The following is a 14,967-nucleotide window of genomic DNA, read 5'->3' as shown; positions in this document are numbered from 1 at the left end:
CATCTTAGCGTGTGCTTCTTGGAGTACATGAACTAACAAGGTTGGCCTAAGAGGTAGACAGGATTGAAGCTCTGCATGTCTCAGTTCCCAGATGTTGTCAGCCCACTCATCCACAAACCACACTTTGAGTAGCAAAGTTCTATCTAGAGAACAAACCAGTCATGAATTCATAATATACCTATATGCTAAAATAGGCAGCTCTAGACTTTGCAATATATCATTACTGCCAAACAAATAGCTGGCTGCTGGTGCTTTGAAGAAAAAATAAGACTGAGGTTTCTGTCTCCCTTAAGTTGAATGAGAGAAGAAAAGCCCAAATCAACAAATAATTGATAAGAACTTCTACAGCATTCCATCGTAAGGAACTGTAGAACACCTCACACATCATTTCCCCTTTAAAGAAGTCCCTGCAACCTGCTTTGCACACTATCACCACACCACTACTGAAACTGTGAAAACAAAGCAGTAATTTGGTGATATACTCAACCCAGATAAAATTGGTTTAGTTGCTACTCTCATCACACTCTGATCATCTAATTGATATCTATCATAAAAACTGGAATATCGAGATAGGTGGAGTGCTTTTGTTTGTTTTTACTGTTTTAATTCTGAAAACACTGTAAACATACTCTAGTTTCCAAAGTAAACATTTCCTTTACATTTGTTCTTTTTATATATATTAGTGTAATTTATTTGATTATAGCTCACTTACAAGTCTGGATAATATTTTCAGGCCTGTTCTCTAAGCTTTTGATCTGACAGATATCATATATTTCCATAGGATTTCAATGCCTAATCAATCTCACTGATTATATGTTGATTTTATTCTAAAAATTAAACTCCAAGAAGGTAACTTTATTTCTAAATTCTTGAGAGGACTTTGCTCTTACACCAAAAAATGGCCTTTTACTTCCTAAACAAGTCAGTTCTTTGATTTCTAAGAGTGGCTCCCCAGCAGATGCATTTGGAAAACTGCAAAGACTAGGTCTAGTCTTTTTAACCATAATCAATCTCTAAAGTTCAGAGTAAGAATATAACACCCTTATTTAATTACCCCTGGGCTAATAATTCATTTTGTAAATTAATGAGGCCCCAAATTTAAAAGATTAATTTACTATACTCCTACTAAAAGTGGGAATGTGGGGGGATGGACTTAGATCAGCATTGTTACATAGTCTCAGTACCACATTGAGACTGCTGATGAGGCTGTGCTGGATTAGTACTCATCTATACAGCTGGCAAGTGTGCCACTTCTTCTGGTATGAAAACAGTTACAAACATATTTCAACCCTTAAACCTAATAAACCCATGCTTGAAAATTTAAGGAGCTAATTTAACAGGCAAAAAGCTACGAAAACTTTATTACAGCATCACCTATAAAGTAAAGTAATGGAAACAACCTAAATGTCATGCAAATGAAAATTGTTCTATAATATCTGGCATATCTGTGCTATATAACATTATGCATGTGCTAACTGGCAATTATAAACATACATGTACATACACTCAAATACAAGTACAAGGTTTGAAAGAAAATATACAAAACAATGAGATTATGAATGCATTTATTTACCCCCAATTTTTTTAACATTGAAAAATTCTTAAATAAAAAGCATGCCAACTGATGAGTTCCTAAATGTGACTGTGACAGATAAGAGAAAGAAGTAGAGCAAGCACCGTTTTATTCAGTCACTTTCTAAGTCTTAAGATCTAAGATGAAAAATTTTGATTAAATTTACCATTTAAAAATTGAATGCCTATTATGCATAATGTAAATTCTAGATACTAAAAGAAATACAAAGATTATTAATAAAAATCCCTATCCTGAAGAAATTGTTAGTCTAGAAGAAAATATGAGACAACTGTACAAACAATTATAATACAGGTTAATATATGTGAAGTTGACCACATAAATCAAGGGCTTAGAATAGGGAGGAAAAAAATAACTTAAAACTGGAGAAATAAAGGGTAGTCATCATAGAGGATTCCTGAAATGGTAAAGAATTCCAGCAAGTACACATGGGTAGTTAAAAAATCAAAATAGTCCAAATAGTGCTAGAGTCTAAGTAAGAAAAAGCTGTAAAGGTAGATGGATCACATGTTGGTGAGCCTTAATGCCAGGCCAAAGATTTATATTTAATTTGAAAGTTGTGACTAGATCCTGAAGGTCTTTAATCAAGGAAGTAACACAACATATTAAGTCACAAAACAAGTCTCAACAAAAGGAAAACACAAGATACCAAAACCTGTGGGATGCAGGAAAACCAGGGAAGTTTATAGTGGTAAATGAGTATGTTAAAAGGAAAAAAGATCTCCCATAAACAAACTCTGTAACTCAAGGAACTAGTCAAAGAAGAGCAAACCAAGCTCCCATTTAGCAGAAGGAAACAAACAAGATTGGGACAGAAATAAATGAAATAGAGAATAGAAAAAATATAGAAAAAAATCAACAAAAATAAGAGTTGGTGTGTTTTGAAAAGGTAAACTCAAAATCAGGAATGAAAAGAGGGAGATATTATAACTGATAACCCAGAAATACAAAGGATCATGAGAGGCTACTATAAATAATTATACTCCAACAAGCTGGATAACCTAGAAGAAATGGATACATTCCTACAAACATACAATATTCCAAACCTGAATCACTGAAGAAATAGAAAATCTGTAACTATAAGGAGACTGAATCAGTAATGAAAAACCTCCCAACAAAGAAAAGCCCAGGAACAAATGGCTTCACAGGAGAATTCTATCAAACACTTAAAGAATTAGTGCCAATTCTTCTCAAACTCCTCCAAAATACTGAAGAGGAAGGAACACTTCCAAACTCATTTTATGAGGCCAGCATTACCATGATACCAAAGCGAGACAGACACTATAAGAAAACTACAGACTAATATTCCTAATGTATAAAGATGCAAAAATCTTCAACAAAATACTAGCAAACCAAATTCAACAGCACATTACAAGGATCATACACCATAATCAAGTGGAATTTATCCTTGGGATGAAAGAATGGTTAAGCATATGAAAATCAATCAATATGATATACCACATTAACAGAATGAAAGATATAAATCACAGGATCATCTCAATAGATGGAAAAAAGCATTTGACAGAATTCAACATTCTTTCATGATAAAAACACTCAACAAACTAGAAAAAGAAGGAAACTGTCTCAACATAATGAAGGCAATGTATATAAAAAGCTCATAGTTAATATTTACAACTGTTAAAAACTGAAAACTTTCCCTCCAAGATGAGGAACAAGGTAAGGATGCCCACTCTTGCCATTTATATTCAACATAATACTGGAAGTCCTAACTAGAGAAATTAGGCAAGAAACAAACAAGAAACAAACAAACAAACAAAAAAGGCATCCAAATCAGAAAAGAAGTAAAATTATGTTTGCAGATTACATGATCTTGTATGTAGAATACTATAGAGAGTATACACACACAGAAAAAAATGCTTAGAAATAATAAACAAATTCAGTAAAGTTGCAGGACAAATAATCAACATACAAAAATCAGTTGTGTTTCTATACACCAACAATGAACTTTCTGAAAAGGAAATTAAAACAATTCTATTTACAACGGTATCAAAAAGAATAAAATATGTAGGAATAAACTTAACCAAAGAGGCAAAAAGACTTGTACACCGAAAACTACAAAACACTAATGAAAGATACAAATATAATTGGAAAGATAGCCCATGTTCACGGATAGGAAGATGTAAAACGTTAAACTGTCCAAACTACCCAAAGCAATCTACAGATTCAATGCAATCTCTATCAAATTCCTTTGGCTTTTTTTTTTTTTTCAGAAATAGAAAAAAAAAACCCTTAAAATTCATATGGAAACACAAAGGACCATGAATAGCCAAAACAACCTTGAGAAAGAAGAACAAAGCTAGAGGCCTCCCACTTCCTGACTTCAAAACATCCTACAAAGCTACAGTAATCAAAACAGTATGTACTCGCTTAATGAGAGATGTATATAGATCAAGGAACAGAATAGAGAGCCCAGAAATAAACCCAAACACATAGGGTCAAATGACCTTTGACAAAGATGCCAAGACTACAGTGCAATAAAGAAAGGATAGTTTTTTCAACAACCATTCGTTAAAAAATACTATTATTGGGTAAACTGGATATTCACGTGTAAAAGAATGAAATTGGACCCTTACCTTATTCCACACAAAAAAAATCAACTCAAAATAAAATAAAGACTTAAATATAAGACCTGAACTTATAAAACTCCTAGAAGAAAATATAGGAAAAAAACTTCCTAACATTGGCCTTGGCAATGATTTTTTTAAAAAAATTTATTTTATTTATTTATTTTAACATCTTTATTGGAGTATAATTGCTTTAAAATGGTGTGCTAGTTTCTGCTTTATAACAAAGTGAATCAGCTATACATATACATGTAACCCCATATCTCCTCCCTCTTGTGTCTCCCTCCCATCCTCCCTATCCCACCCCTCTAGGTGGTCACAAAGCACGGAGCTGATCTCCCTGCGCTATGCAGCTGCTTCCCACTAGTTATCTATTTTACATTTGGTAGTGTGTATATGTCCATGTCACTCTCTCACTTTGTCCCAGCTTACCCTTCCCCCTCCCCGTGTCCTCAAGTCCATTCTCTATGTCTGCATCTTTATACCTGTCCTGCCCCTAAGTTCTTCAGAACCATTTTTTTTTTTTAGATTCCATATACATGTTAGCATATGGTATCTGTTTTTCTCTTTCTGACTTACTTCACTCTGTATGACAGTCTCTAGGTCCATCCACCTCACTACGAATAACTCAATTTCATTTCTTTTTATGGCTGAGTAATATTCCATTGTATATATGTGCCACATCTTCTTTATCCATTCATCTGTCGATGGACACTTAGGTTGCTTCCATGTCCTGCCTATTGTAAATAGAGCTGCAATGAACATTGTGGTACATGACTCTTTTTGAATTATGGTTTTCTCAGGGTATGTGCCCAGTAGTGGGATTGCTGGGTCGTATGGTAGTTCTATTTGTAGTTTTTTAAGGAACCTCCATACTGTTCTCCATAGTGGCTGTATCAATTTACATTTCCACCAACAGTGTATAGGGTTCCCTTTTCTCCACACCCTCTCCAGCATTTATTGTTTGTAGATTTTTTGATGATGGCCATTCTGACTGGTGTGAGGTGACACCTCATTGTAGTTTTGATTTGCATTTCTCTAATGATTAGTGATGTTGAGCATCCTTTCATGTGTTTGTTGGCAATCTGTATATCTTCTTTGGAGAAATGTCGATTCAGATCTTCTGCCCATTTTTGGATTGGGTTGTTTGTTTTTTTGATATTGAACTGCATGAGCTGCTTGTATATTTTGGAGATTAATTCTTTGTCAGTTGCTTCATTTGCAAATATTTTCTCCCATTCTGAGGGTGGCAATGATTTCTTGAATATGACACCAAAGTGTAGGCAACGAAAACAACAATAGATAAGTAGGACTACATCAAACTACAAAGTTTCTGCATAGCAAAGGAAAAAAAAGACAACAAAATGATCTATGGAATGGGAGACAATATTTGCAAACCGTATATCTGCAAAAGGGTTAATATCCAAAATACCCAAGGAGCTCATACAACTCAAAAGCAAAAACAAATAACCCAATTAAAAAATGGGCAAAGGACCTGAATAGACATTTCTCTAAAGAAGACATACAAATAGCCCACAGGTATATGAAAAGGTGCTCAACTTCACTAATCACCAGGGAAATGCAAATCAAAGTATAATGAGATACTACCTCATATCTGTTAGAATGACTATCATCAAAAATACAAGAGATAAGTGTTGACAAGGGTGTGGAGAAAAAGAAAATCTGTACATTGTTTTTGAGAATGTAAACTGTTACAGCTATTGCAGAAAACAGGATGGAGGGTCCTCAAAAAATTAAAAACAGAACTACCATATAATCCAGCAGTATTTATCAAAGAGAACTGAAAACAGGATCTTGAAAAGATTTGCACTTCCATGTTCAACAAAGCCTTATTCACAATAGCCAAGAGGTGCAAACAGCCTACGTGTCCATCGACATGTGAACGGATAAAGAAGTTGCGGTACAGATATACAATGAAACATTATTCAGCCTTATAAAAGGACATTCTGTCATACAGTACAACATGGATGAACCTGAAGGACATGTAAGTGAACTAAGCCAATCACAAAAGGATGAATACTGCATGATTCCATTTATATGAGGTATTTAAAGTGGTGACACTCATAGAAGCATAGAGTAGAACGGTGGTTGTCAGGAGATGGAGGAGGGGAAAATGGGGAGTAGTTATTCAATGAGTATAGAGTTTTGGTTATGCAAGGTGAAAAGGTCCTAGAGATCCACTGTACAACAATGTGCATATACTTAAAAATACTGTACACTTGGTCCCATTAACCAATCCTGGGTGAGTTACTTAACATCTTCAAGTCTGTTTCTACAACATAAAATGGATTAATTATAATATTTACCTGATGGAGTTGTTATGAGGGTTGAGGAAACTGATGTAAAGCACATGGGTGGTCGACACATTAGTGCAATAAAGGTTAGCTCCCATTAATACTACTGATAACAATGAGTATGGCTGTAAGTTCGAGGATGGAGAGAGACAGGCATCATATGCACTGAGGTGTATTGCAATTCCTGTACATTAATTCAAAATACACATTCCATAGTCCTAAAGTAGATGTAAAGCACCAAATCATGTAAGAGTGGAGCCCAGACTTCTAACAAAGAATAAGCTCACTTCGTAACTGTCTATTTACTCTTAGGTCCTGATTATATCGTTAAAATTCAAAGGCTTTTGCATTCTCTTGATCACCTTGCTATTTCTGTAGCACATTACGATAAAAGAAAACACGATGAGATTTTTATACGGAGATAAGGGAAGTTGAAGGAATTTATACTGATAGCCTCAATTTTCTGAACATAGGAGGTGAGGTCTCGAACTACACTGAAGACAAGAACTTAAGGAAAAATTGGAAAAGATTTAGACCTACTACTAATGGAAAATGCAATTTAGATAAAAATCATTGCAGAATAGTCCTGAGGGTCCAGCTGAGGTTAGCTAGCTGCCTTACTTTGAGTCCTATTTATATTTCGGGAACAGATCTGTATTGTGTCAAAAAGAGCTTGACTTTTCTTACAACATATATGTTCTGGGTTGTCAAATCATGCAGCTCTACACAAATACTTATACATAAACACACATAATGATAAGATTCTTAAATAGAGTATTTTAGAAACACCTAACCCAGTGCTGTCCAAAAGAACCTACTGAGAGAAAGGAAATGTTCTATATCTGCTTTGTCCTATTGGCTATTGTCCATGGTGGCCATTAGCTACATGTGGTTATTGAGCATTGAGAATGTGGACAGTGAGACTGAGGAACTTCAATTTTGTTTAATTTTAATTAAATAGCCACATGTGATTATTGGCTATCATATTTGACAGAGCAGATCTCATTAATGCAGAAGACCTTAATCTTAGGTCCATGAACACCTACACGATTCACACTCAATCGGTAGAGTTCAACGTGAAATTGTATTCAAAATTATGTGTGTATGAATTTTTCTGGGAAGGTCTTTTGATTTAATTCTTATAGGGTTCTGGGGACTCCAAAAAGTTTTAAAACCATGCATCTTGTCACTTACACTATATTTTTTATCATTTAGTCTAACATTTTTATTTACGACGTGTATGTGAATAGTGTCCTTATTTTGGGATTTCAAGCAATTACATAACTAAATTAGCCACCACTCTGCAACAGGATTTAGATGACCTCACTTTGCAGGCAGAGCAGAAGGAGACACCCTGATGACAGAACAGGCAATACTTATATAGGGTATAATATAGAAACTACAAAATAATCCCCCGGCAAAAGTAATTTTTTTAAATTGGTTATCACAGTGCCTGAAATCTCCACCATTAACATTAACCCCTGGACTACTGTTTTTGAAAGTAAAATATACGGTATCTTTTATATAAATACAGGGATTTACTGAGAACAGATGTAATAGGAAGGATTCTTTACCTGTGGGGATATATATTCCAAAGAGTCTCTAATAGGACCAGATTACTGCATCCTGTCTACAGTGAAGATTTATTTGAGAAAAGGCAAAATGTTTTTCACATAGAATTAGGATTAACAATTAACTCTCTTGTTCCTCAAAGATTTTCCTTTTTACATTCCCATTCTATAAAGAAAAACTGTAAGTGTTGTTAAGTGTTAAGTTCTATAGCATATGCTATCACCTGATTATTTCTAGTGAGGCAGGTTTGTTCAGTTTGTATGCAAGCAAAATCAATAGCAAAGAGAAGTCAGGAAAAGATTGAGAACATGTGGCAACCATCCTACCGTTATATTAAAGCTATTAACAGGTCCAATCTTTCTAGAAATACTCAGAAATTGCTTTCTCATACATCCCCAAACCACTGTCCATCCTACCAAATTCCCTGAGGGTGGGCTGGGAAGTTGGTTATTTGTAGATCTACTCTTTTTTAAAAAAATATTTATTTTTTTTTTATTTGGCTGTGTCGGGTCTTAGTTGCGGCACGCAGGCTCTCTAGCTGTGGCGTGCGGGCTTAGCTGCTCCGCAGTGTGTGGGATCTTAGTTTCCCGACCAGAGATCAAACCTATGTCCCCTGCGTTGGAAGGTGGATTCTTAACCACTGGACCACCAAGGAAGTCCCCTGTAGATCTACTCCTTTTGTCTAGAAAACTCTCAATTAGTTTAGGAGTTACTAAAAAAAATGGAACTCAGGAACAAATGATGTAGTAGACTAGAGGATGCAGAAATGACTTGATTTCCTGCTCAGATTATGACTGAGATGACATTAATTAAGCTCCTTTTCCTTACTGTAATATGAAAGCACTGCAGAATCTAAAATATTGGCTGGGGCCTCCCTTTCCATGCTACAATTCCTACTTTCAAAACTACTTAACAGTGAAATGTGACTAAGTTTCCTTTCTCAGGCAGCTTTTCTGGCTATCGATTACTTGTTTCTGGTTTACACATGATACCTTCTTATCTTAATCCATTCCATAAAGAGGAATTAGTAGTGTCTACTTTAATAATGCAGTAGTAACAATAATGTGAAAGCAATAGCTGTTTGAAATATAAGTTCATGACATTTCAGAGGGAAATAAATCCTAGGAAGAGAAAGTAAATGGATAAAAATAAATCCTTCCTTATTAATATGATAAATGATTATTTGTAAATTTAAATAAGATTAAGATTTCTACTGTTAAAAATGTACTTTAAGAAGACCTAAAGAGACATTTCTCCAAGAAAACATACAGATGGCCAACAGGCACATGAAAAAATGCTCAACATCGCTAATTACTACAGAAATGCAAATCAAAACTACAATGAGATATAACCTCACTCTGGTCAGAATGGCCATCATTAAAAAGTCTACAAACAATAAATGCTGGAGAGGGTGTGGAGAAAAAGGAACCCTCCTACACTGTTGGTGGGAATGTAACCTGGTGCAGCCACTATGGAGAATAGTATGGAGGTTCCTTAAAAAAACAAAAATAGAGTTACCATATTAAAAAAAAAAGTACTTTAAAACATACATGGTTAAGTATATTCATTTCTTCAGAAATATTTTCTCTAACTCTAAAGTTTATTGGCAATGAGAGATTTAGAATCCAAAAGGAGTTGGAATGAAAGATAAAAAAACCATACTCTGTGTTATTACTTTATTCTCTCACATCACTGATATTTCACATCTTCTACTGCTCCTACTCTACACTATCAAAGATACTTCAGAGTACTTAAATGTAAAACTACTACAAGTTTTTATTTGATAGGAATGCTGGGACTTCAACTGGAATTCAAGGCTGGGTATACATATACTTCATTCTAAGTAACAGAACAAATCGGAACTAAGTCCTCAACATTATCTCCTATCTACCAGTAGAAGGCAGTAGTAGGCAGGAGGCAGACATCAGGAATTTGGGAATATAAATCTGGAAATAAACAAAAAAGGTAATAAAATTTTCACCCCAGTTAATGGAAAATTTAATTAACCAGGATAACCTAGTTGAAACATAGGATCATCTCCTGGTGATCCTGACAGGAGGCCAATGTAACAAAACACACTGACAAATAAGAGTTTTTGGCAGGAATGGAGAAACAAAGCAAACTGATGAATACTCTTATTTCCTGAAATCTATGGGGGAAAAGATGGAAAGGAAGGGTAAATTCTGACTCATAAACACCTGATTGGTTATTGGCCTACCTTATGCTTTCTAATAAGTAGTGCCCAGTGGAGATTTCACAGTGCATCCACAGAGGCTGGGTTTAACCTAATTTAATTGATTTGATTTGACAGGCAATTACTTTGGAATTAGTATTCTAGTCAATATTTTAATGAAATGGGCTGGCAACTAGAAAATTATAAATTACCTATCTGATATTTCCCTATTAAGTATAATTAGTGTTTTTGATAGAATCATAAATTTTCTGAGTTGTGGGACTAACATATCTCTATTTAAAAAATTAAATAGCTATGTCATCTTTTAATTTTAATGTTTGATGTCTTAATTCATCAATATGAATAATTTGTTAGTACAATAAATAGTTTTGTTAAGAATAATTACTTTTAGGCACAGAAAAGCACATTAATAAATAGGAACTTTTCAAAAGTACCACATAATCACTGATTTAAATTCTTGTTTTAGAACAGTTTAATTCCTCACACTTATATACATATGTATGTATGTATATATCAGCTATCAATTAGCTCCTTGAAAAAAATTAGTTTTTGTCTTTCACTGAATGAAAAGTGTTGTCTTGTTAACAACTCTACAAACTCATTTCTCTCTTTGGCTTATGTCCCAAACATAATAATTTAGAATAAAATCAAGCAGTAGTTTCAAATCAGTATCTATGCTCAACGGATCTCTCATGTGGAGAAAAGTCACTGAATACGTTCTCTGCTCTTCTGACAAGCAATTTTGCTATCTTAAGCGCTAAATATCATGGCAAATTATAAAACTAAGAAAATTTGCTAGTGCTTTGGGTGATATGTTAAAGTTAACAATTACTAATTTATTCTAACTTCTTTAGAAGAAAATCTATTATTAATACAGTGAACCTTGGCTATGACAGTATTTACTAGATTATCCAGCACTGGTTAAGTCAGCTGAGATTCCATCTGACGGATTTTAATTGTTGAAATAGTAAAAGACCTCTTTATAACAGCCTTCTCAGCAATAAAGCAGCTCTGTAATAGCAAGGCTCTAAAGGATTTGAGGATGAACATAATAACAGATTACTTCTCAGCCCTGATATTGAAATAGAAACTTTCTGAAAGTTAGGTGAAGTCTTGGCTGATATTCATTGTATCACTCTGTTTTATAAAAATATTTCCCTAGAAAGTAATTTTTCCTTCCAGCCCACTTTCAGGCAAAAGGCTGTGCTAGATACTGGAGAGCAAATAAAGAAGAATAAGAACGACCCTGCCCTCAAGGAACCCACATCTTTTCCACCAGGGAGGTTGGTCATGTTCACAGATACATCTCACATGACCTAGAATGTAAGAAGCACCAGAGGAGAGAAAAGAACAAAGCACAATGGTAAGGTAGCCTATATCCCAGCAAGTGAAATACTGAAGCACTGGATGCACTTCCTTAGTTCCAGTTACGTGCCAGACTGCTTGGGTAGTTGTTTGGTCTTACTTTGAGGTATTTAACAAATCCTTTTTCTTCAAGTTATCCGGAGCTGCTGCTTTTATAAAGACAGTTGTGAGTAGTCTTTTAAAGCTTCTGCAAAACACTTGTGATCCAATCATTTTTCAGGACATTTAAAAAAATATAATTCTCAATTTACTTGTCTACTGACAACCTCTCCCGTATCTTCCGTGAGTTTAGTATAAATCCCATCTCCACGATGTAAAATAACCTTCTCTAAATGTGACTACATCACAAAAATCACTTGACTTCCAATACAAAGGAAGAGGAAATAAAAAGTTGCTGGACAATAAAACATACAACAGATTTTAATCCTAGAATTTCAGATGTAGCACTAATTTCCCATGGTTTACCTCATAATTACAAAAATTAATCCAAAAAGTGATATATATCTTGTATCCCTAGAAGAATGGGTGGAAGTTAGTTAACATAAGATAGTACATGTTGCAAATTACTCATGCAACAGCAAACACAGAATTTTGTCAGCAGTTCATCTGACTAGCACTGGCTTCACTGGATGTCCAAATGCAACTTTACTAAAAATGATACTTGACGAATATCTTTAGTTATTTTTATTTTCAGGCAGTGATTCTCAAACCTGATAGTACATATAAATCAACTAGGGAGCTTTGGAAACATGATGTTTTTCACACAGTGATTCTAATGTAATCATTCTGTGGTGACTGGTACATGTTTCATGTGAATCCACAAAGTACTGTTCTAAGGAAAACCTGTTATGATCAATTCTATGACGTCATAATTTAGTATAAGAGTAAAAAAGATAGACATTTTATGGGGGAAGATTAAAAAATGGTTTCTGGTTTTGGGAAAAACAACATCTTTGCACTTTATTTATGAAAGGGAATCAAATTAAAGTCATTGATACAATATGTTTCTTTACTGTGAATCTGCTCATACACATTTGATAAACTGAAGAATAACGTCAGCATAACACAGAAGTTGTATTAGTTCACGTGTATTTTTTTCCAGCAAAATAGTGATTTGAAGCAATCACGGCATGCTTTCTCATTATTTAAAGAAAGCCTAAGCAATATCCAACAATCTTTAACAAAACTCCTGAAAAATCTAGTTAAGTTCTTCCTTACAGCAAGTAGGGACTTCAAGAGCTGCTACTCTTTCCATTATGTTAAGCTATTCAAGGAAGCTGATGATACAGACGAACAAGGTGCAATGGCATTTCTTCCCGTGTTTAAATAACACCTGACTGACAGAGTGTCTTTTCAACAAATGGTCGGAACAAATGGACATTCACAGGCCCCTCCCCACAAAAAAGGAAAAAAAAAAAATCAATCTGGGCACAGAACTTACACTCTGCACAAAAATTAACTCAAAATGGATCACAGACCTAATTGTAAAACACAAAACTGTAAAACTCTTAGACAACAATGCCAACTAAAAAATGCCACTGGCCATCCAGCTCCACAAGGATTGAGTCATTAGCCACTGCAGTTGCTGATCTTCAACACGTCCTGAAAGGAGTTCAGGGTGGAGATCAGGAATGAGGCTCTCTGTGCTCTAGGAAAACTGGCAGAACAGGCCTTCAGATAGTGAGATATTTTCAGAAGAAACTTTTTTATGAACCTGGATTCTTGCATCTTCCCATATTTAGAAAAGCACTAAAACCATGAACTAAGATATCTGCTCCTCGTGACTACCAGCAACCTTCTACCAAGAGGTGTGCTTGGTTGCATAGACCACCTTTGCCAAAATCACAAATATACTGATCTCCCTGCTTTCCTCTTTGGAACAGTTTCTCAGAGCTATCTGAGAGGCTGTCTCCAGGGCTACAGTCCTCAGTAAGAAACTGAATAAACCAGACTCACAGCTTTTATGTTGTGCATTTTTAAGTCAATAATAACATAAGAGAAAACCTTGATGACCTTGAGCATAATGATGCCTTTTTAGATACAACACCAAAGACAGGATCCCTGAAAGAAATAACTGATAAGGTGAACTTCATTAAAATTAAAAACTTCCACTCTGAAAAAGACAGTATCAAGAAAATTAGAAGCCAAGCCACAGACTGGGAGAAAAGATTTGCAAAAGACACACCTGATATAGGACTGTTATCCACAATATACCAAAAAACTCTTAAAACTCAACAGTAAGATAACAAACAACCTGATTAAAAAATGGGCTGAAGATCTTTATTATTTTTTAACTGAAGTATAGTTGATTTACCATATTATATGGGGCTGAAGATATTAACAGACATCTCATCAAAGAAGATATACAGAAGGCAAATAAGCATATGAAAAGATGCTCCACATCATATGGTATCAGGGAAATGCAAATTAAAACAAGATCCCACTATACAGCTATTGGAATGGCCAAAATCCAGAACACTGAACACACCAAATGCTGGTGAGGATGTGGAGCAACAGGAACTCTCATTCGTTGCTGGTGGGAACACAAAATGGTACAGTCACTTTGGAAGACTGTGTGGCAGCTTCTTACAAAACTAAACATACTCTTACCATACAATCCAGCAATCGTACTCCTTGGTATTTACCCAAAGGAGCTGAAAACTGATGTCCACACAAAAACCTGCACACAGATGTTTACAGCAGCTTTAATCATAATTGTCAAAACTTGGAAGCAACCAAGATGTCCTGCAGTAGGCGAATGGATAAATCAATTTTGATACATCCAGACAATGGAATATTATTCAGCACTAAAAAGAAATGAGCTATCAAGACACAAAAACACATGGAACAATCTTAAATGCATATTACTAAGTGAAAGGAGCCAATCTAAAAAGGCTGCATATCTTAAATGTATATTACTAAGTGCAAGAAGCCAATCTAAAAAGGCTGCATACTGTATGATTCTAACTATATGCCGTTCTGGAAAAGGCAAACCTATGAAGACCATAAAAAGATCAGTGGTAGCTGGGATGGGGGTGGGAACAGATGATTATGCAGAGCACAGAGGATTTTTAGAGCAGTGAAAATACTCTGTAGGATATTATAATAATGGATATATGCCATTATACATTTGTCCAAACCCTTAGAATGTACAACACCAAGGGGGAACCCTAAAGTAAACAATGGACTTTGGGTGATTATGATAGGTCAATGTAGGTTCATCCTTGGTAAAAAATGTACCATTCTGGTGAATAACGTTGATAATGGGAAAGGCTATTCATGTATGGGGGTAAGGAGTACATGGGAAACCTCTGTACCTCTGCGATTTTGTTGTAAATCTAAAAC

At 35.0% G+C, this 14,967-nt stretch overlaps 1 protein-coding gene across 4 annotated transcripts in view; it reads right to left on the bottom strand.

Annotated features, from left to right (window-relative positions):
• ZNF277 (zinc finger protein 277) overlaps nt 1–14,967 on the bottom strand; it is a 118,620-nt gene that overhangs the window by 64,809 nt on the left and 38,844 nt on the right. The window lies entirely within an intron of this gene.

Source organism: Eschrichtius robustus, chromosome 8 (assembly GCF_028021215.1).
Source record: "Eschrichtius robustus isolate mEscRob2 chromosome 8, mEscRob2.pri, whole genome shotgun sequence".
In the NCBI taxonomy this organism is placed as follows: Eukaryota; Metazoa; Chordata; class Mammalia; order Artiodactyla; family Eschrichtiidae; genus Eschrichtius; species Eschrichtius robustus.
Note: the sequence above shows the minus strand (reverse complement) of the source record. Positions and strands in the feature narration are given on the sequence as shown.